We start from the raw sequence: 21,517 nt of genomic DNA, 5'->3' as shown, positions 1-21,517 counted from the left end.
CGCAAGGCTCAAGCAATCGTTAAAGGTGCATGACGGCCCGCACTCCTCCGCTGTCGTGCTCTGGGTTCAGGTAGTCATCTGTCTCTTCCTTCTCATCATCAGCCACTCTCAGCTCAGGTGGGTCTTCTACTACCAGCTGCTGCAGCTCGTGATGGCTAAGTTATGCAGCATGCAGCACACAACAGTGAAATGACCGACAGTCTCAGGGGAGTATTGCAAGTCGCCTCCGGAACGGTCCAGGTATCGGAAACGCTGCTTCGAGATGCCAATAGTCCTCTCTAGTAAGCTGTGTGTCGCAATGTGCGACATGTTGTATTCTCGGTCAGCTTCCACCCAGGTTACGCGTAGGGGCGTCATGACCCTGGTGGCGAGGCCGTACCCTTTAACTCCCAGCAGCCAGCTCTGCCCTTCTGGCTGCTGCTGAAACATGGCAAATGTAGCGCTCTCGCGTAGGATGAACGCATCACGGGTGCTCCCATGTTATCTCGCATCAACTGACATAACGCGATGCATGTCGTCATACACGAGATGCACATTCACGGAGTCGAAGCCTTTTCTGTTCCTGTACATCTCAGAAACTTGCAAAGATGCTCACAAGGCGATGTGGGTACAATCAATGTGGCCCTGTACCTTTAGGAAGCCATCAATCCTGGAGAAGCCCACAGCCCCTTCACACATTGCCTGAGCGGTCATGGGAAACTTTATGTAATCATTCCTTCGGGCATATAGTGCAGCAGTCACCTGCCGAATGCAGATATGTGTTGCATGTTGAGAAATTGCGCACACATCCCCAATTATGGCCCATGATGATCCAGATGCATAGAATGAAAGTGCAGCTGTAACCTTCACTTCAACTGACAAAGCAGTCCTTCTGACGCTACTAGGTTGCAGGTCTGCTTTTACTAACTCACAGATCTCAGTTACAACTTCTTTGCGGAAAAACAGCCTTCTCACACAGGTGTAGGTATGAATGCCGGCCTCAATATATCCGACATGGGTAAGGCCCCCTGCCCATCATCCAATGTGCTCTGAGGTTCCTCATGCGACGACGTCGAATCAATCGTCTCCTCCACATCATCTTCATGCAGAAGGCGTGCACACAGTATTTTAATTGTCAATATTGCCCCCATAATTAAATTGTACTTTTGCAAGAAGCTCAAAACAGCAGGACAAGGAATTAAAGCTTCTTTCTTCTCATTTAGAACAGGAAGCTGGACATCCAAATCAGGAAATATGAAGCAAAAAATAACTAACCTAAAAATATCGTTACTAACTGAGTTACGCTGGCGCACAAACTTTGGGGAAACTTGGATATTTTAATTTAGGTCAAAGAAAGCGGCGCGCGGCAAAAAAACAGCGCAGATAACTGGGGAACGTTGAGTCCATAGACTTTTAAAGTACATTTTGAAGTGTAGTCACTGTTGTAATATAGGAAACGTGGCAGCCAATTTGCACACAGCAAATTCCCACAAAGAGCAATGTGATAATGTCCATAAAATCTGTTTTAGTGATGTTGTTTGAGGGATAAATATTGGCCACAGGACACCAGGGATATCTCCCCTGCGCTTCTTCAAAATAATGCTTCAAGAAAGCGGCTCACCACCACCTTCTCAAGGGCAACTAAGGATGAGCAACAAATACTGGCCTTGCCAGCGACGCCCACATACCAGGAATACATTGGCCCAGAAATTCCTCTGGGGATCTTCCCGCGGGCAATTGCCTCCTCGCTGGATATTTTTAATGAGACATCCTGATTTCCGGTGGGGAGGCCTTCTCTTCCCGCGCTGCGAAGCACGCTGCCATTCAGAGGGTCCCGACGCAGCCAATCAGGTGAGTATTTCACAGGTTCCCATTAATAGCACTGAGACTTACGTACCTACCAGTTCTCAGTGCTATTAAAGGGAATAAAAGCAATCACACAAAATAATAAAAATTAAAAAACAGACCACAAATATTTAAAATTAATTGAAATTCAAGTTATTATGTCTTATAATTATAAAATATTTCCCCAATTTAAAAAAAAGTTTTTTTAATTATGGTTAAAAATTAAATTACCATAATGGGGAGGGTTATTAAGAATAAAATGTGTTTTTATAACTTTATTTTAAAATATTTTTGTCTATTTTTAAACACTTGTGCCTGTAAAAGTCGGCTATACACCTGCTTTTTCAGGCGCAAGATTTTTGCGGACATTTGCTGGGCAAGATATCCAGAGGTATTGGAAATCTTGCCCTGCAAATGTCTTCACTCCCGAGATGTGGATGATCTGTCAAGCCAAAAACGTGACAGATCGGAAATGCTAGTTTTCAGCGCATGCGCATTGCGTGCTGAAAACCGGCTTTCCAATGCCTTCCCGGGTCCGTAGAAATGTCATACGGACCCGGGACATCGGAATTCCAGCACCATACATTATTTTTTAAATCCTTTAAGAGGCGTTCGGCCCCTGTTTTACATGCTTAAGGGGCCTAATGCCTGGGAAGCCAAACAAGAAAGTGCCGCCGTGAATTTAGCAATGGGCCCAATGCCTGTGCAGATTGGGCACAGGCTTTCCCACGACGAGACTGGCAGACGCATTTCCATCCCGACGACTCTGTCCCTTTCTGATCTTCTGTAAAGTTTGTCGAGATCCTAGTCGGAACTTGTTTTACAACACATTTGAAGTATGTACCTGCCACGAGAATGTTTTGGTCCAGCGAGCAATTCGTCAACCTGTTACAGACATAAACTGGGGCACTATCACGAGGCTTTATCAATGACATTGTTTCCGAAAAGAGTGCAAAGGAGTACCTCGACAGAGCAAGGATTTGTACGGTGTCTCTTCGGATTGAATTTCACTGAAAAGCTATGTTCTTGTCAATAGTTGGAAGCAAGCTTAGATAAAAATCAATCAGGACCATCTTTTCTGCAATTATCAGTGTACAGTACTGGTGCTGCTGCCTCAGTGTGATATTAGGCTGTTTCTTTAGTGTTGTATTTCTCAAAGTATGCTTTTTTAATGAAAACAACAACAACTTGTAATTATATAGCGCCATTATCATAGTAAAATGTCCCAAGGCGCATCACAGGAGTGTCATAAAACAACATTTGACATTGAGCCTCATAAGGAGAAATTAGGGCAGAACACCAAAAGTTTGGTCAGAGAGGTAGGTTTTAAGGAGTGTCCTAAAGGTGGAAAGAGAGGTAGAGAGGCAGGGATGTTTAGTGAGGGAATTCCAGAGCTTTGGGTACAGACAGACGAAGTCACGGCCACCGATGGTTGAGCGACTATAATCAGGGATGCTCGCCAGAATTAGAGGAGCGCAGGTATCTCAGGCGATTGTGGGGTTGGAGGAGGTTACAGAGATAATGAGGGGAGGGGCCAGGAGGAGAATTTTAAAATCGAGGCATTGCTTAACCGGGAGCCAATGTAGGTCAGCGAGCACAGGGGCGATGGGACTTGGTGCGAGTTCGGACACAGGCAGCAGAGTTTGCGATGAACTCAAGTTTACGTGGGATAGAATGTGGGAGGCCAGCCAGGAGTGTGTCAGAATAGTTAAGTCTAGAGGTAACAAAGGCGCATGAAATGTAAACAATTGGTTCGGATCATACCCCCTTAAACTTAAAAGATGATGCCAAGAAATTAATAAATATTCAACAATAGCAACATGAAAGTTTCACCTCAACTACACCCTGTGGCTGCGAGAACCACATTCTCACAACTTTCTCTGGATAAAAAAGTGTCTTCTGAATCCCTTATTGGATTTCTTGTTGATGGTGTCGAGTTTTACTCTTCCTCACAAGTGGAAACATTCTTTCTGCATCTACTCTGTCAAAACCTTTCATAATTTTAGAGACCTCTGTTAGTTCACCCCTATTGGAAGAACATAAGAACATAAGAATATAAGAAATAGGAGCAGAGTAGGTCTTTCGACCCCTCGAGCCTGCTCCGCCATTCAATAAGTCCACAGCACTCTGGGGTAGAGAATTCCACAGATTCGCCATCCTTTGAGTGGAGAAGTTTCTCCTCAACTCAGTCCTAAATGACTGACCCGTTATTCTGAGACTGACCCCTGGTCCCAGTCAGGGGAAACATCCTCCCTGCATCTATCCTGTCAAGCCCTGTAAGAATTTTGTCTAAATATACTCCAGTAAGGACTAATGAGGTTCAATTCCAACCTGATGTGCAATAAAAGCCATATTGTTTAAATTAGGACATCTCATTTTTAGTTCTGAGTGGGTCTGGATTTGACTGAATAAATTTATATCCATCTCTTTATTATGCAGTGTTTCATGTGTGACTTACCTTCAAGCACCTGCTCGTTGGCTGGTTGCCATCTTGGGCAGGATCCTACAGTAACATATCTTTAAACTTCACAGGTCTTTTGTTAAAAAAGCTCCATTAAGTAAATACATTCAATTATTGGAGAGAATCAGGATTTATTGAAGAGACCGGCGGTGATTATGTTGTAAGATTTTACATAGTTTTACAGTGTCAGCTGTGACTCAGTGGGAGGCACTCTCACCTCTGAGTCAGAAGGTTGTAGATTCAAGTCCCACTCCAGGGACTTGAGCACAAAAAGATCTAGGCTGACACTCCAGTGCATAACCGAAGGAAGTGCTGCACTGTCGGAGGCAGCGTCTTTCAGATGAGATCTTTAACTGAGGCCCCGTCTGCCCTCTCAAGTGGATGTAAAAGATCCCATGACACTATTTCAAAGAAGAGTAGGAGAGTTATCCCCAGTGTCCTGGTCAATATTTATTCCTCAATTAAAAAGCAGATTATCTGGTCATTATCACTTTGCTGTTTGTGGGAGCTTGCTTGTGTGCATATTGGCTGCTGTGTTTCCCATATTACAACAGTGACTACAAAAGTACTTCATTAGCTGTAAAGTGCTTTGAGATGTCTGGTGGTCGTGAAAGGTGTTGTATAAATCCAAATCTTTCTTTCTTTCTTTAACGTTGGGGTCCAACCAGAATATATTTTCATCATCCTGGAGTCCAACCTGATAGATTTGTGTTGATTATCAAAGAGTTACTATTTACATTTTGTTATGTATGTAAACATAGAAACATAGAAACATAGAAAATAGGTTCAGGAGTAGGCCATTCAGCCCTTCAAGCCTGTACCGCCATTCAATGAGTTCATGGCTGAACATGCAACTTCAGTACCCCATTCCTGCTTTCTCGCCATACCCCTTGATCCCACTTGTAGTAAGGACTACATCTAAATCCTTTTTGAATATATTTAGTGAATTGGCCTCAACAACTTTCTGTGGTAGAGAATTCCACAGGTTCACCACTCTCTGGGTGAAGAAGTTTCTCCTCATCTCGGTCCTAAATGGCTTACCCCTTATCCTTAGGCTGTGACCCCTGGTTCTGGACTTCCCCAACATTGGGAACATTTTTCCTGCATCTAACCTGTTTAAACCCGTCCGAATTTTAAACGTTTCTATGAGATCCCCTCTCATTCTTCTGAACTCCAGTGAATACAAGCCTAGTTGATCCAATCTTTCTTGATATGTCAGTCCCGCCATCCCGGGAATCAGTCTGGTGAACCTTCGCTGCACTCCCTCAATAGCAAGAATGTCCTTCCTCAAGTTAGGAGACCAAAACTACACAATACTCCAGGTGTGGCCTCACCAAGGCCCTGTACAACTGTAGTAACACCTCCCTGCCCCTGTACTCAAATCCCCTCGCTATGAAGGCCAACATGCCATTTGCTTTCTTAACCGCCTGCTGTACCTGCATGCCAACCTTCAATGACTGATGTACCATGACACCCAGGTCTCATTGCACCTCCCCTTTTCATAATCTGTCACCATTCAGATAATAATCTGTCTCTCTGTTTTTACCACCAAAGTGGATAATTTCACATTTATCCACATTATACATCATCTGCCATGCATTTGCCCACTCACCTAATCTATCCAAGTCACTATGCAGCCTCATAGCATCCTCCTCGCAGCTCACACTGCCACCCAACTTAGTGTCATCCGCAAATTTTGAGATTCTACATTTAATCCCCTCATCTAAATTATTAATGTTCAATGTAAACAGCTGTGGCCCCAGCACAGAACCTTGCGGTACCCCACTAGTCACTGCCTGCCATTCTGAAAAGTACCCATTTACTCATACTCTTTACTTCCTGTCTGACAACCATTTCTCAATCCACGTCAGCACACTACCCCCAATCCAATGTGCTTTAACTTTGCACATTAATCTCTATGTGTGGGACCTTGTCGAAAGCCTTCTGAAAGCCCAAATACGCTGCATCAACTGGTTCCCCCTTGTCCACTCTACTGGAAACATCCTCAAAAAATTACAGAAGATTTGTCAAGCATGATTTCCCTTTCACAAATCCATGCTGACTTGGACCTATCATGTCACCTCTTTCCAAATACTCTGCTATGACATCCTTAATAATTGATTCCATCATTTTACCAACTACCGATGTCAGGCTGACTGGTCGATAATTCCCTGTTTTCTCTCTCCCTCCTTTTTTAAAAAGTGGGGTTACATTGGCTACCCTCCACTCCATAGGAACTGATCCAGAGTCCATGGAATGTTGGAAAATGACTGTCAATGCATCTGCTATTTCCAAGTCCACCTCCTTAAGTACTCTGGGATGCAGTCCATCAGGCCCTGGGGATTTATCGGCCTTCAATCCTATCAATTTCCACAACACAATTTCCCGACTAATAAGGATTTCCCTCAGTTCCTCCTTCTTACTAGACCCTCTGACACCTTTTATATCCGGAAGGTTGTTTGTGTCCTCCTTAATGAATACCGAACCAAAGTACTTGTTCAATTGGTCTGCCATTTCTTTGTTCCCAGTTATGACTTCCTCTGATTCTGACTGCAGGGGACCTACGTTTGTCTTTACTAACCTTTTTCTCTTTACATATCTATCGAAGCTTTTGCAGTCCATCTTAATGTTCCCTGCAAGCTTCCTCTCGTACTCTATTTTCCCTGCCCTAATCAAACCCTTTGTCCTCCTCTGCTGAGTTCTAAATTTCTCCCAGTCCCCGGGTTCGCTGCTATTTCTGGCCAATTTGTATGCCACTTCCTTGGCTTTAATACTATCTCTGATTTCCCTTGATAGCCACGGTTGAGCCACCTTCCCTTTTTTATTTTTACACCAGACAGAAATGTACAATTGTTGTAATTCATCCATGCGGTCTCTAAATGTCTGCTGTTGCCCATCCACTGTCAACCCCTTAAGTATCATTCGCCAATCTATTCTAGCCAATTCACGCCTCATACCTTCAAAGTTACCCTCCTTTAAGTTCTGGACCATGGTCTCTGAATTAACTATTTCATTCTCCATCCTAATGTAGAATTCCACCATATTATGGTCACTCTTCCCCAAGGGGCCTCGCACAACGAGATTGCGAATTAATCCTCTTTCATTACACAACACCCAGTCTAAGATGGCCTCCCCCCTAGTTGGTTCCTCGACACATTGGTCTAGAAAACCATCCCTTATGCACTCCAGGAAATCCTCCTCCACCGTATTGCTTCCAGTTTGGTTAGCCCAATCTATATGCATATTAAAGTCACCCATGATAACTGCTGCACCTTTATTGCATGCACCCCTAATTTGCTGTTTGATGCCCTCCCCAACATCACTACTGCTGTTTGGAGGTCTGTACACAGCTCCCACTAGCTTTTTCTGCCCCTTGGTATTCCGTAGCTCCACCCATATCAATTCCATACCATCCAAGCTAATGTCTTTTCTTACAATTGCATTAATTTCCTCTATAACCAGCAACACCATCCCGCCTCCTTTTCCTTTCTGTCTATCCTCCCTAAATGTTGAATACCCTTGGATGTTCAGTTCCCAGCCTTGGTCACCCTGGAGCCATGTCTCCGTGATGCCAACCACATCGAATCCGTTAACTGCTCTCTGCACAGTTAATTCGTCCACCTTATTCCAAATACTCCTCGCATTGAGGCACAGAGGCTTCAGGCTTGCCTTTTTAATGCACTTAGACCCTTTAGAATTTTGCTGCATTATGGCCCTTTTTGTTTTTTGCCTTGGGTTTCTCTGCCCTCCACTTTTACTCATCTCCTTTCTGTCTTTTGCTTCTGTCTCCATTTTGTTTCCCTCTGTCTCCCTGCATTGGTTCCCATCCCCCTGCCATATTAGTTTAACTCCTCCCCAACAGTACTAGCAAACACTCCTCCTCGGACATTGGTTCCGGTCCTGCCTAGATGCAGACCGTCCGGTTTGGACTGGTCCCACCTCCCCCAGAACCAGTTCCAATGCCCCAGGAATTTGAATCCCTCCCTGCTGCACCACTATAATTACCTATAATTACCATGTCTAAGCACCAGAGGGCTTATCCCCTGGAGTCCCAAGGGATCCCACAATCCCTTGGGAGCACCTGTATATAAGGAGGCCTCACAAGCTGGTGAGGCACTTTGAGATCTGTAATAAAGGACTACTGTCACACCTTACTTTGAGCTTGCAGTATCTAGTCTGACTCTTTATTCAAGACATGACAACTGGCGATGAGATACAAATGACAAACCCCACCACAACAATGCAGAGAACCATTGGCATTCTGGAGAAATTTTAGGAGGGAGATGATTGGGAAACCTTCGTGGAGTGACTCGACCAATACTTCGTGGCCAACGAGCTGGAAGGAGAAGCGAACGCTGCCAAACAAATGGCAATCCTCCTCACCCTTTGCGGGGCACCAATGTATGGCCTCATGAAAAATCTGCTTGCTCCAGCGAAAACCACAGACAAGTTGTATGATGAGTTGTGCACACTGGTCCGGTAGCATCTAAACCCGAAGGAAAGCGTTCTGATACGAGGTATCGGTTCTACACGTACAAGAGGTCTGAAGGCCAGGAAGTGGCGAGCTACGTCACCGAGCTAAGGTGCCTCGCAGGACATTGCGAATTTGAAGGACCCTTGGAGCAAGCACATGCTCAGGGACTTCTTTGTACTTGGCATTGGCCATGAAGTAATATTTGACAAACCTTTGACTGTAAAGAGTCCAACCTTGAATAAAGCCATAGCAATAGCCCAGGCGTTTATCGCCAGCAGTGACAATACCAAACAAATTTCTCAGCACACGAGTGGTGCTGCAAGTACTGTGAACAAAGTAATGTTTTCAAATCGAAATGTACAGGACAGGACTTACATGTCTGCAGCCGCATGTCCGCAGATGACTAAGAGTTCACCATCAAGGGTGGTGAATACAAGGCCATTAACACCTTGTTGGCGCTGCGGGGGTGATCATCATTTCCATTCATGCCATTTCAAAGGGTACGTTTGCAAGGGCTGTGGAACAATGGGACACCTCCAATGCATGTGCAGGTGAGCTGCAAACCCTGCTAATCCTGCAAACCGCCATGTTGTAGAGGGGGACAGATCCACGGTGGATCATGATGAACCAAAGCCTGAGACCGAGGAGGCAGAGGTATATGGGGTGCACACATTTACCACAAAGATTCCCTCAATAATGCTGAAGGCTGAATTAAATGGACTCCCGGTGTCCATGGAGCTGGACACAGGTGCAAGGCAGTCCATAATGAGCAAAAAGACTTTCAATAAATTGTGGTGCAGCAAGGCCTCAAGGCCAGTCCTGACTCCCATTCGTACTAAACTGAGAACGTATACAAAGGAACTGATTCCTGTAATCAGCAGTGCTACCGTAAAGGTCTCCTATGATGGAGCGGTGCACGAGTTACCACTCTGGGTGGTAACGGGCGATGGCCCCACGCTGTTCGGCAGGAGCTGGCTGGGAAAGATACGCTGGAACTGGGACGACGTCCGAGTGCTTTCGTCCGTCAACGACACCTCATGTGCCAGGTCCTAAACAAGTTCCCCTCGCTGTTCGAAACAGGCATCGGGAAGTTACAAGGAGCAAAAGTGCAGATCCCTTTGATTCCAGGGGCGCGACCCATCCATCACAAGGCGAGAGCGGTACCTTACGTGATGGGAGAGAGGGTGGAGATCGAGCTGGACAGGCTGCAACGAGAGGGCATCATTTCGCCGATCGAATTCAATGAGTGTGCCAGTCCGATTGTTCCAGTCCTCAAGGGAGATGGCACGGTCAAAACCTGTGGTGATTACAAAGTAACTATCAATCGTTTCTCACTGCAGGATCAATACCCACTACCGAAGGCAGACAACCTATTTGCGACATTGGCAGGAGGGAAAACATTCACGAAGCTGGACTTGATCTCGGCCTACATGACGCAGGAGCTGGAGGAATCTTTGAAAGGCCTCACCTGCATCAACACCCACAAAGCTCTTTTCATTTACAACAGATGCCAGTTTGGGATTCGATAGGCCGCAGCGATATTCTAGAGGAATATGGAAAGCTTACTAAAGTCAGTCTCGCGCACCGTGGTCTTCCAGGACGACATCTTGGTTACAGGTTCGGACACCGTCGAGCACCTGCAGAAACTGGAGGAGGTTCTTAGTCGGCTTAATCATGTGGGACTCAGGCTAAAACATTCGAAGTGCATTTTTCTGGTGCCTGAAGTGGAGTTCCTGGGGAGAAGAATCGTGGCGGACAGCATCAGGCCCACCGATTCGAAGATGGAGACAATCAAGAACGTACCGAGAACACAGAACGTGACAGAGATGCCGTCGTTTCTAGGACTCCTGAACTATTTTGGTAACTTCTTACTGGGTCTTAGCACATTGTTTGAACCCTTGCACTCTTTACTGCAGAAAGGAGATGGAGATGAATGGGTATGGGGTAAAAGCCAAGAAAATGTCTTTAAGAAAGCTAGGAAGCTGTTATGTTCAAACAAATTGCTTGTGTTGTATGATCCATGTAAGTGTTTGGTACGAGCGTGTGATGCATCGTCGTACGGGGTCGGGTGTGTATTGCAGCAAGCTAATGAATTTGGGAAATTGCAACTGCTTGCTTATGCATCCAGAAGACTGTCAAAAGTTGAGAGAGCCTGCAGTATGATTGAAAAAGAAGCACTGCCGTGTGTTTATAGGGTAAAGAAAATGTATCAATATCTGTTCGGGCTCAAATTTGATATTGGAAACCGACCATAAGCCGCTTATCTCCCTCTTTTCTGAAAGCAAGGCGATAAATATGAATGCATCAGCCCACATTCAGAGATGGGCGCTCAGGTTGTTCGCGTACAACTGCACCATCTGCCACAGGCCAGGCACAGAGAACTGTGCCGATGCTCTCAGTAGGCTGCCATTGATCACCACAGGGGTGGAGATGGCACAGCCCGCAGATTTAGTTATGGGGATGGAAGCATTCGAGAATGAGCAATCACCTGTTACCGCCCAACAGATTAGAATCTGGACATATCATGATCGCCCAAATGTGTCACGCGAAATTGAGATAAATGATCCTGTATTTGTGTTGAACTATGGACAAGGTCCCAAGTGGCTTCCTGCCACTGTTGTGGCCAAAGAGGAGAGTAGGGTGTTTGTGGTCAAACTCTCAAATGGACTCACCTGCAGGAAACACTTGGATCAAACCAAACTCAGATTTACGGACTATCCAGAACAACCCACAATAGACTCCACCCTTTACGACCTTCCAACGCACACACACACAAGTGGCAACTGACCCAGCGGTTGACCACAAAGCAGAACCCATCACTCGCAGCCCAGCAGGACTCACCATCCCCAACAGCCCAGCATGACCAGCTGTGCAGCAGCCCAGCAAGGGCCCAACAAACGACTCACCAAAACCAGCATTTGCACCGAGACGATCAACCAGGGAAATACCATATCTAACCACCAGAGGGCTTATCCCCTGGAGTCCCAAGAGATCCCACAATCCCTTGGGAGTACCTGTATATAAGGAGGCCTCACAGGCTGGAGAGGCACTCTGAGATCTGTAATAAAGGACTACGGTCACACCTTACTTTGAGCTTGCAGTTTCTATTCTGATTAATTATTCAAGACATAACATATTTTAAGTTCAAAAACTGTGGAAGTGTTGTCACCGTGAGCAAGCTCCCCGTCGGAGTTGAGCTAAATTATAGAAAAGATGGGAATCTGTTCAAACTCCGTCGCCTCCAGGCCAGATCCAAGGTTGTTCCATCCTCTGTCATTGAACTACAGTACGCAGATGACGCTTACGTCTGTGCACACTCAGAGGCAAACTCCAAGTCATCGTCAACAGCTTCACCGAGGCGTATGAGAGCATGGGCCTTATGTTAAACATCCATAAGAAAAAAATCCTCTACCAACCTGATCCCGACACACAGCACTGCCCTCTGATTATCAAAATCCACGACGAGGCCTTTGTCATGTATGTATGCTTGGGTTTTCTAGCCACCAGATGGCGCCCCTGTCGGCAGTCATTGGGCTATGCGCAAGTGTGTGCAGCCCAGGTATAAAAGGCCAGCCATCTTGTAATGTGATCACTTCGGGCCCTAATAAAGTAGAGCCAGGTTTGTACCTGTTCGGCGTTTACAGTATTCAGTCTTTTGAGTTATTGCGTACATAACAGCCTTGGACAACGTTGACCATTTTCCATACTTTGAGAGCCGACTGCAAGAACAGACATTGACAAGGAGGTCCAACACCGCCTTCAGTGCACAGGCACAGCCTTCAGTTGCCTGAGGAAGACAGTGTTTGAAGAACAGGACCTCAAACCCAGCACCAAGCCCATGGTCTACAGAGCAGTGGTGATACCCAACCTCCTATATGGCTCAGAGAAGTGGATGATATGCAGCAGACACCTTAAAGCACTGGAGAAGTACCATCAGCGATCCTGCAAATCCATTGACAGGACAGACGCACCAACGTAAGTGTTCTTGCTCATGCCAACATCCCTAGCATCGAAGCATTGACCACGCTTGATCAGCTCCATTGGGTGGGCCACATCTTCTGCATGCCCAACACGAGACTCTCAAAGTAAGGACTCTACTCGGAGCTTCGACACGGCAAGCGAGCCCCAGCTGGGCAGAGAAAACGTTTCAAGGACACCCTCAAAGCCTCGTTGATAAAGTGCAACTGTCATGTATTTCACCATCTTGCAATGATAATAGTTATGTAACTGTAACTCATGCACACTGTACCTGTACCCTTGAAATGCACACCCTGACCACAGGGAGTGAGCTTGCGGGAGACACTCCTCACCTGGGTTTCCAGGTATAAAAGGGGCGGTCCCACCCAGAGTCAGCACTCCTTGGTCCTGGGAATAAAGTGAAGGTCACAGAGTGACCGGGTCTGATATATACATGCCTTGTGTGAGTTTGTAACAAGGTGCAGAGACACTACATTTGGCGACGAGAAACAGGAATCACCGAACCACGAGGATGGCCACTGGTGGCACAGAGGAACGCTACTGTGTGGGTGAGGACTGGGACGACTTTGTGGAAAGACTTCAGCAGAGCTTTGTCACAAAGGACTGGCTGGAAGAGACAGCGGCTGACAAGCGGAGGGCGCATCTACTGACCAGCTGTGGTCCACAGACATATGCGCTGATGAAAGACCTACTCGCACCCCAAAAGCCAGCGGACAAGTCCTTCGAAGAGGTCAGCCAGCTGATCAGTGAGCAACTCAAGCCGGCAAGTAGAGCACACATGGTCCGGCACCGGTTCTACTCTCACCGGCGTCGCGAGGGTCAAAACATCTCAGACTTCATGGCGGAACTGCGGCGTTTGGCCAGTCTCTGTAAGTTCTCCGATGCCTGCAGGGGGGAGATGTTAAGGGACTTTTTCATCGAGGGCATTAATCATGCTGGCATTTTCAGGAAGCTCATAAAGACTAAGGACTTGACTTTAGAAGGGGCGGCATTGATAGCTCGGACCTTTATGGCAGGGGAAGAGGAGACCAAGCTAATTTATGCATGCAGCCCTGGTTTTAACGTTGCGATGAACCAGGGAGTTAATGTTGTAAAAGTGATACAGAACCCCGCAGGCAGGCAAGGGCAATTCGACACTGCCCAGGCAGGCAGGCAAGGGCAATTCGACACCGCCCAGGCAGGCAGGCAAGGGAAATTCGGCACCACCCAGGCAGCAAAAAGTTCCAGGGTGGGCCCGCAACAGGGACAATGGAAAGAGGATCGGCAATTCACGCCATCATGAGGAATAATGCATCCTGTGATGGGACCAATAACACCCTCCATCAGAGTGCTTAGAAAAAGACAAACGGGCCATCAAAGAGGAATGCCTGGGAATAGTCCTTTTGTTAACAGCAATCTCAGCTCATGCTGGAGGTGTGGGGGTAGACACAATGCCAAAAGCTGCAGGTTCCAGCTTTATACCTGTAGGATTTGTAATATCAGTGGACACTTGGCCAGGATGTGCAAAAAGGCAGTAGCGAAGCTAGTCTGTGAGACAGAGGAACCAGACGAGGAATCTGCAATGCAGGATGAGGCCTGGGGAACAACCATGGATGCTGAAGTTCAGAGAGTTCATGTGGCTGACGTCAACAGCTCATACACTAAAACGCCACCTATGATGATGAAAGTCTTACTGAATGGCATCCCGGTGCACATGGAGCTGGATATGGGAGCTTGCCAGTCACTCATGAGCGCCCAACAATATGAGAGACTATGGCCACACAGAGCTAGCAGGCCCAAACTGGAATGCATTGAGATGCAGCTACGTACGTACACCAAACAGTGCTGGGCAGTGCAAACTTGGTGGTAACGCATAATGGATTACAGAACCGGCTGCCACTCTGGATTGTTCCGGGAAATGGCCCCGCGCTTTTGGGGAGGAGTTGGCGAGCTGAGATGAATTGGAAATGGGGGGATGTTCACGCTATTTCATCCGTGGAGCGAAGTTCATGCTCGCAGGTATTGCAAATATTCAAGTCACTCTTTCAACCTGGTGTCGGAACGTTCAAGGGCACTAAAGTAGTGATACAAATCACTCCGGACGCCAGACCAGTGCACCCACAAAGCCAGAGCGTTGCCGTGCGTGATGCGTGAGAAAATTGAAAATAAACTGGACAGGCTGCTCAGAGAGGGCATAATTTTGGCCGTTTAATTCAGCGACTGGGCAAGTCCCATCGTTCCCGTCCTCAAAGCAGATGGCTCGGTTAGGATTTGTGGCGACTACAAAGCCACCATCAACCAAGTGTCGCTGCAAGACCAAGACCTGCTTCTGAGAGCGGAGGACCTCTTTGCCACGCTGACAGGTGGAAAGCTGTTCAAGAAGCTGGACCTCACTTCGGCCGACATGACTCAGGAACTGGCGGAAGATTCCAAGTTTCTGACCACCATCACGACGCACAAAGGATTATTTGTCTACAACAGGTGCCCGTTTGGCATTCGTTCGGCAGCGGCTATCTTTCAGTGAAACATGGAAAGCTTGCTCAAGTCCATCCTGGAATGGTCATATTCCAAGACGACATTCTTATAACGGGTCGAGACACTGAGGAACCTGGAGGAGGTGCTACACCGATTGGATCGGGTAGGCTTGCGGCTGAAAAAGGCCAAGTGTGTGTTTTTGGCCCCAGAGGTCGAGTTCCTGGGCAGGAGGGTTGCTGCAGATGGTATCCGGCCCACTGAATCAAAAACTGAGGCGATTCGCTGGGCGCCCAGGCCCGGCAACACATCAGAGTTGCGATCATTCCTGGAACTTTTGAACTATTTTGAGAACTTTCTGCCGAACTTAAGCACATTGTTGGAACCGTTACACATGCTCCTCCATAAAGGTTGTGATTGGTTTTGGGGGGATTGTCAAGAACGTGCTTTCAATAAGGCGAGGAACCTGCTGTGTTCCAACAAACTGTTGACTTTGCATGACCCCTGTAAAAAACTGGTTTTAACATGCGATGCATCATCCTATGGGGTTGGGTGTGTGTTGCAGCAGGGTAATGATGACGGCAGACTCCAACCAGTGGCTTACACCTCCAGATCGCTCTCCCAGGCAGAGTGTGGATATGGCATGGTCGAGAAGGGGGCACTCGCGTGTATGTACGATGTGACAAAAATGCACCATTAACTTTTCGGTAGACAGTTCGAGCTAGAGACGGACCACAAGCCATTAACATCCCTGTTGTCCGACAGCAAGACTGTCAACGCTAACGCGTCAGCTCGTATACAGTGATGGGCCCTCACACTGGCTGCGTATGACTACATCATACAGCACCGGCCAGACACCGAAAATTGCGCTGACGCACTCAGCAGGCTCCCACTGGCCACCACCGAGGGGGCGTCGAAGCAGAGCCCTGAGATGGTCATGGCCGTTGAGGCTTTTGACGCTGTGGGCTCCCTCATCACAGCCGGCCAGATCAAACTCAAGACCAACAGGGACCCCCTCCTATCCATGATAAAGAAATGTGTCCTGACTGGGAATTGGGCGCCCGCACACAGGGCGTGCCCCAAGGAAGTCAGGCCGTTTCAGAGACTCTCCATCCAAGCTGACTGCCTGTTATGGGGAGGCCGGGTAGTCATGCCCCAGAAAGGAAGGGAAGCGTTCATCAGGGAACTCCACAGCGAGCACCCTGGCATAGTATTAATGAAGGCCATTACGCGGTCACATGTATGGTGGCCGAGGATCGAATCAGACCTGGAACAGTGGGTTTGCAGGCGCACGACGTGTGCCCAGCTGTGCAATGCCCCCAGGAAGGCTCCACTCAGTCCGTGGCCCTGGCCCACCAGGCCATGGTCACGCATTCACGTAGACTATGCGGGCCCGTTCATGGGGAAAATGTTCCTGATCGTTGTCGATGCATACTCGAAGTGGATCGAGTGCATCATATTGAACTCGTGCACGACATCCATCACTGTGGAGAGTTTGCGTACGGTTTTCGTACGGCTTGCCGGACATCCTGGTCAGCGATAATGGTCCGTGTTTTACCAGCCATGAAGGAGTTTATGTCGGGCAATGGGATCAAGCACGTCTGGACAGCACCGTTCAAGCCGGCCTCCAATGGCCAAGCGGGACGGGCAGTCCAAGTCATAAAGCAGGGCATGCTATGCATCCAAGGACCCTCCCTTCAGTACCGCCTATCGCACCTCCTGCTGGCCTACAGGTCCCAGCCGCACTTGCTCACAGGAGTCCCGCCAGCGGAACTCCTCATGAAATACACGCTCAAGACGCGACTGTCCCTCATTCAACCAGAACTGACAGACATTGTTGAGGGCAAGGGCCAGTCCCAAACCGAGCTCCATGATCGAGGCTCAAGTGGGAGGTGTATAGAAATAGATGTGCTGGTATTTGTTCTTAACCATGCTTTGGGACCCAAATGGGTTGAGGGCACTGTAATCGGCAAAGAAGGAAACAGGGTCATAGTGGTCAGACTAAACAATGGGCAGATATGCCGCAAACACTTGGACCAAGTAAAGACAAGGTTCCGCATAGACACAGAGGAACCTGAAGAAGAGCATGATGAGATAGCACTCACACCACTGCCAGCGCATGAGCAACAAAGACAGCCCTCAGCATGCACAGTCCCTGCGGCCAGCCCGGACAGGCCGGAATCACCTCAAGTGACAGAGATGCATGCTGAGGCTCAGCCACCAGAGCCACAACTGCGGCGCTCCACGAGAGAGCGTCGACCACCCGATAGACTTAACCTCTAAAACTAAAAGACTTAAGGGGGGAGGTGATGTCATGTATTTCACCATCTTGCAATGACAATAGTTATGTAACTGTAACTCATGCACACTATACCTGTACCCTTGAAATACACACCCTGACCACAGGGTGTGAGCTTGTGGGAGACACTCCTCACCTGGGTTTCCAGGTATAAAAGGGGAGGTCCCACCCAGGGTCAGCACTCCTTGGTCCTGGCAATAAAGGTGAAGGTCACAGAGTGACCGGGTCTGATATATACATGCCTTATGTGAGTTTGTAACAAGGTGCAGAGACACTACAACAACATCCCCACCAACTCCTGGGAATCCTTGGCCAAAGACCACCAAAGTGGAGGAAGAGCATCCGGGAGGGCGCTGAGCATCTCGAATCCCATCGCCGAGAGCATGCAGAAACCAAGCGCAGGCAGCGGAAGGAGCGTACATCAAGCCAGGCTCCCCGACCACCCTTTCCTCAACCACTGTCTGTCCAACTGTGTGACAGAGACTGTATGTCCCGCATTGGACTCCTCAGTCACCTGAGAACACATTTTTAGAGTGGAAACAAGACACCCTCGCACCCTCGACTCAGAGGGATTGCCTATGATGATGATGATGATTTTGATTATCCTGGAATTCAACCTGGTAGATTTGTGTTGAATATCAACGAGTTCCTATTTACATTATAAGTTCAAAAAGCAGTGGAAGTGTTGGGATTGAAGGCCTGAATTCTCAATCACAAATGGAATTAAGATATCATTAAAAGCCTTCGCCTCTCTGAGGAATATCTTCAAACCCAAAATGCAAATGTAATTGTCTTTATAGCGACTGTATTATTAATCTCAGAGCTTAAGCTGGTATTTTAGCTGATTAATTAGCTCCAGTCATGGTTTTGTTTGCCCTTCAGTTTTGTACGATGTCAGATGATGGATCTGCATGACAGTCTCTTCCAGCTTCTTGCTTAATTTGAGAAAGCAAGGTGAAAGGTCAAGGCGGACTGTGCAGGTCACTTGAAAGGCTGAAACAGGAAGTAGAAAATGAGGTAGCTCAGAGAGTTCAGGTTCAATTTTAAAAGACAGAAGCTTTGAAGTAGTCTAAGAGAAATATGGAGTTTGACAATTTTGAAATGTTGAACAAGAATTAATCTGGCTAGGAGATCTATAATATATTCTTTACGAAATCACAGACACACACAGACACAAGATGGCTCTTACTGGAACTTGTCATGTGACCTTGCCACATGATCCTTTATTGTATTTGCATCAGTAGTTGAATTACCACAGTAGTCCATTAGGTGGAGCAGTTCTTAGAGCACGAGGGTACGCTCTATTTTACAAGATTGTGAGATGGAACTGGTTTCAACACTGTGTGGTATAAGGAGGAATTAGAATATGCAGCATCAAGTATTTGGAACATAGAGCAGCTGACTTTAATAGTATCAATAAAATGAAGACAAGAACAGAGAGAGAGAGATTTCAGGCTAGATCACTGGATAATTACAGATGAGGAATGTTATTCAGTCTGTCTTACTTCATTCACCACACAGGACCCCCATTGTGTCCACTTGTTGCTTAAATGCAGTTTTGCCTATGTAACTCTATCTGAAAGAAAAAAGACTTGCATTAATGTAGCGCCTTTCACAGTCAACAGATGTCCCAAAGCCCTTTACAGCAAATTAAGTGCTTTTTGAAGTGTAGTCACTGTTGTAATTTGTGAAAAGCGGCATCCGATTTTGCACAGCAAGCTCCCACAAACAGCAATGTTGTAACAACCAGATAATCTGATTTCTAGTGATGTTAATTGAGGGATCAATATTGGCCAGGACACCCGAGATAACTCCACTGCGAAATAGTACCATGGGATCTTTTACATCCACCTGAGAGAGCAGATGGGGCCTCGGTTTAACATCTCATCCGAAAGATGGATGAAATATGGAAGTGCATTTCAAGTGTTGATTATTCTTTGTATAAACAACTTCCAGATATGCTCGTCTGAAGCTATTTCCTCTTGTTCTACATGCACATTTTACTTAAAAGTAATATGTTGCATGAACCATTTTAATATCATTTACTATTTTAGATAGAAAGACTTATCTACCCATTAAACATGGACCTGAATTCCTAACCCAATGAAAGAAACAAAAAATTTATATAGCACCTTTCATGACCACCGGCTGTCTCAAAATGCTTGACAGCCAGTGATGGACTTTTGCAGTGTAGTCACCTGTTGTAATGTAGGAAACACGGCAGCCAATTTACGCACAGCAAGCTCCCACAAACAGCAATATGATAATGACCAGATAACCTGCTTTTGTTATGTTGAGTGAGGGATAAATATTGGCCAGGATACCGGGGATAACTCCCCTACTCTTCTTCGAAATAGTGCCATGGGATCTTTTGGGTCCACCTGACAGAGCAGACGGGGCCTCGGTTTAACGTCTCATCTGAAAGATGGATGAAATGTGAGACACCTACTTTCCAGGTTGAAAATCCTGAGTCTCCAGCCTTTCCTCATAGCACTGACCCCTGACGCCAGAGATCACCATCGAGACTTTCTTTCACACTGCCTCCAATGCTCAGAAGACTCCTCTGTGTCTGGCAAACCAGAACCAAACACAGTATTCAAGGTGCGGTTAGACCAGAGCACTGCACAGTTTTAACATGACCTTGTTGGACTAGTATTAAACTGTTTGGGCTACGCAGCTCAACTCTGTATTGGTTTGCTTTATTGCTGCTTTGATTGAGCATGTTTAACGCAGTTAGAGAGGAGCGAAGGATCCTTTATCAGATGATTAGGTTTTCTTGTAACCCACTTACAAATGCGAGAGAATGACTGGAAGTGTGTCTTCAGCAGTATTCAAGTCTTTAACAGACTCAAAAGAACATAAGAACATTAGAATTAGGAACAGGAGTAGGCCATCTCGCCCCTCGGGCCTGCTCCGCCATTCAACAAGATCATGGCTGATCTGGCCGTGGACTCAGCTCCACTTACCCACCCGTTCCCTATAACCGTTAATTCCCTTATTGGTTAAAAATCAATCTATCTGTGACTTGAATACATTCAATGAGCTAGCCTCAACTGCTTCCTTGGGCAGAGAATTCCACAGATTCACAACCCTCTGGGAGAAGAAATTCCTTCTCAACTCGGTTTTAAATTGGCTCGACCGTAATTTGAGGTTGTGCCCCCTAGTTCTAGTCTCCCCGACCAGTGGAAACAACCTCTCTGCCTCTATCTTGTCTATCCCTTTCATTATTTTAAATGTTTCTATAAGATCCCCCCTCATCCTTCTGAACTCCAACGAGTAAAGACCCAGTCTACTCAATCTATCATCATAAGGTAACCCCCTCATCTCCGGAATCAGCCTCGTGAATCGTCTCTGTACACCCTCCAAAGCTGGTATATCCTTCCTTAAGTAAGGTGACCAAAACTGCACGCAGTACTCCAGGTGCAGCCTCACCAATACCCTATACAGTTGCAGAAGGACCTCCCTGCTTTTGTACTCCATCCCTCTCGCAATGAAGGCCAACATTCCATTCGCCTTCCTGATTACCTGCTGCACCTGCAAACTAACTTTTTTGGATTCATGCACAAGGACCCCCAGGTCCCTCTGCACCGCAGCATGTTGTAATTTATCCCCATTCAAATAATGTTCCCTTTTACTGTTTTTTTCCCCAAGGTGGATGACCTCACACTTTCCGACATTGTATTCCATCTGCCAAACCTTAGCCCATTCGCTTAACCTATCTAAATCTCTTTGCAGCCTCTCTGTGTCCTCAACACAACCCGCTTTCCCACTAATCTTTGTGTCATCTGCAAATTTTGTTACACTACACTCTGTCCCCTCTTCCAGGTCATCTATGTATATTGTAAACAGTTGTGGTCCCAGCACTGATCCCTGTGGCACACCACTAACCACCGATTTCCAACCCGAAAAGGACGCATTAGTCCCGACTCTCTGCTTTCTGTTCGCCAGCCAATTCTCTATCCATGCTAATACATTTCCTCTGACTCCGCGTACCCTTATCTTCTGCAGTAACCTTTTGTGTGGCACCTTA

Source organism: Pristiophorus japonicus, chromosome 5 (assembly GCF_044704955.1).
Source record: "Pristiophorus japonicus isolate sPriJap1 chromosome 5, sPriJap1.hap1, whole genome shotgun sequence".
NCBI lineage: Eukaryota > Metazoa > Chordata > Chondrichthyes > Pristiophoridae > Pristiophorus > Pristiophorus japonicus.
The sequence above is the reverse complement of the archived record's forward strand: the minus strand, read 5'-3'. Positions refer to the sequence as shown.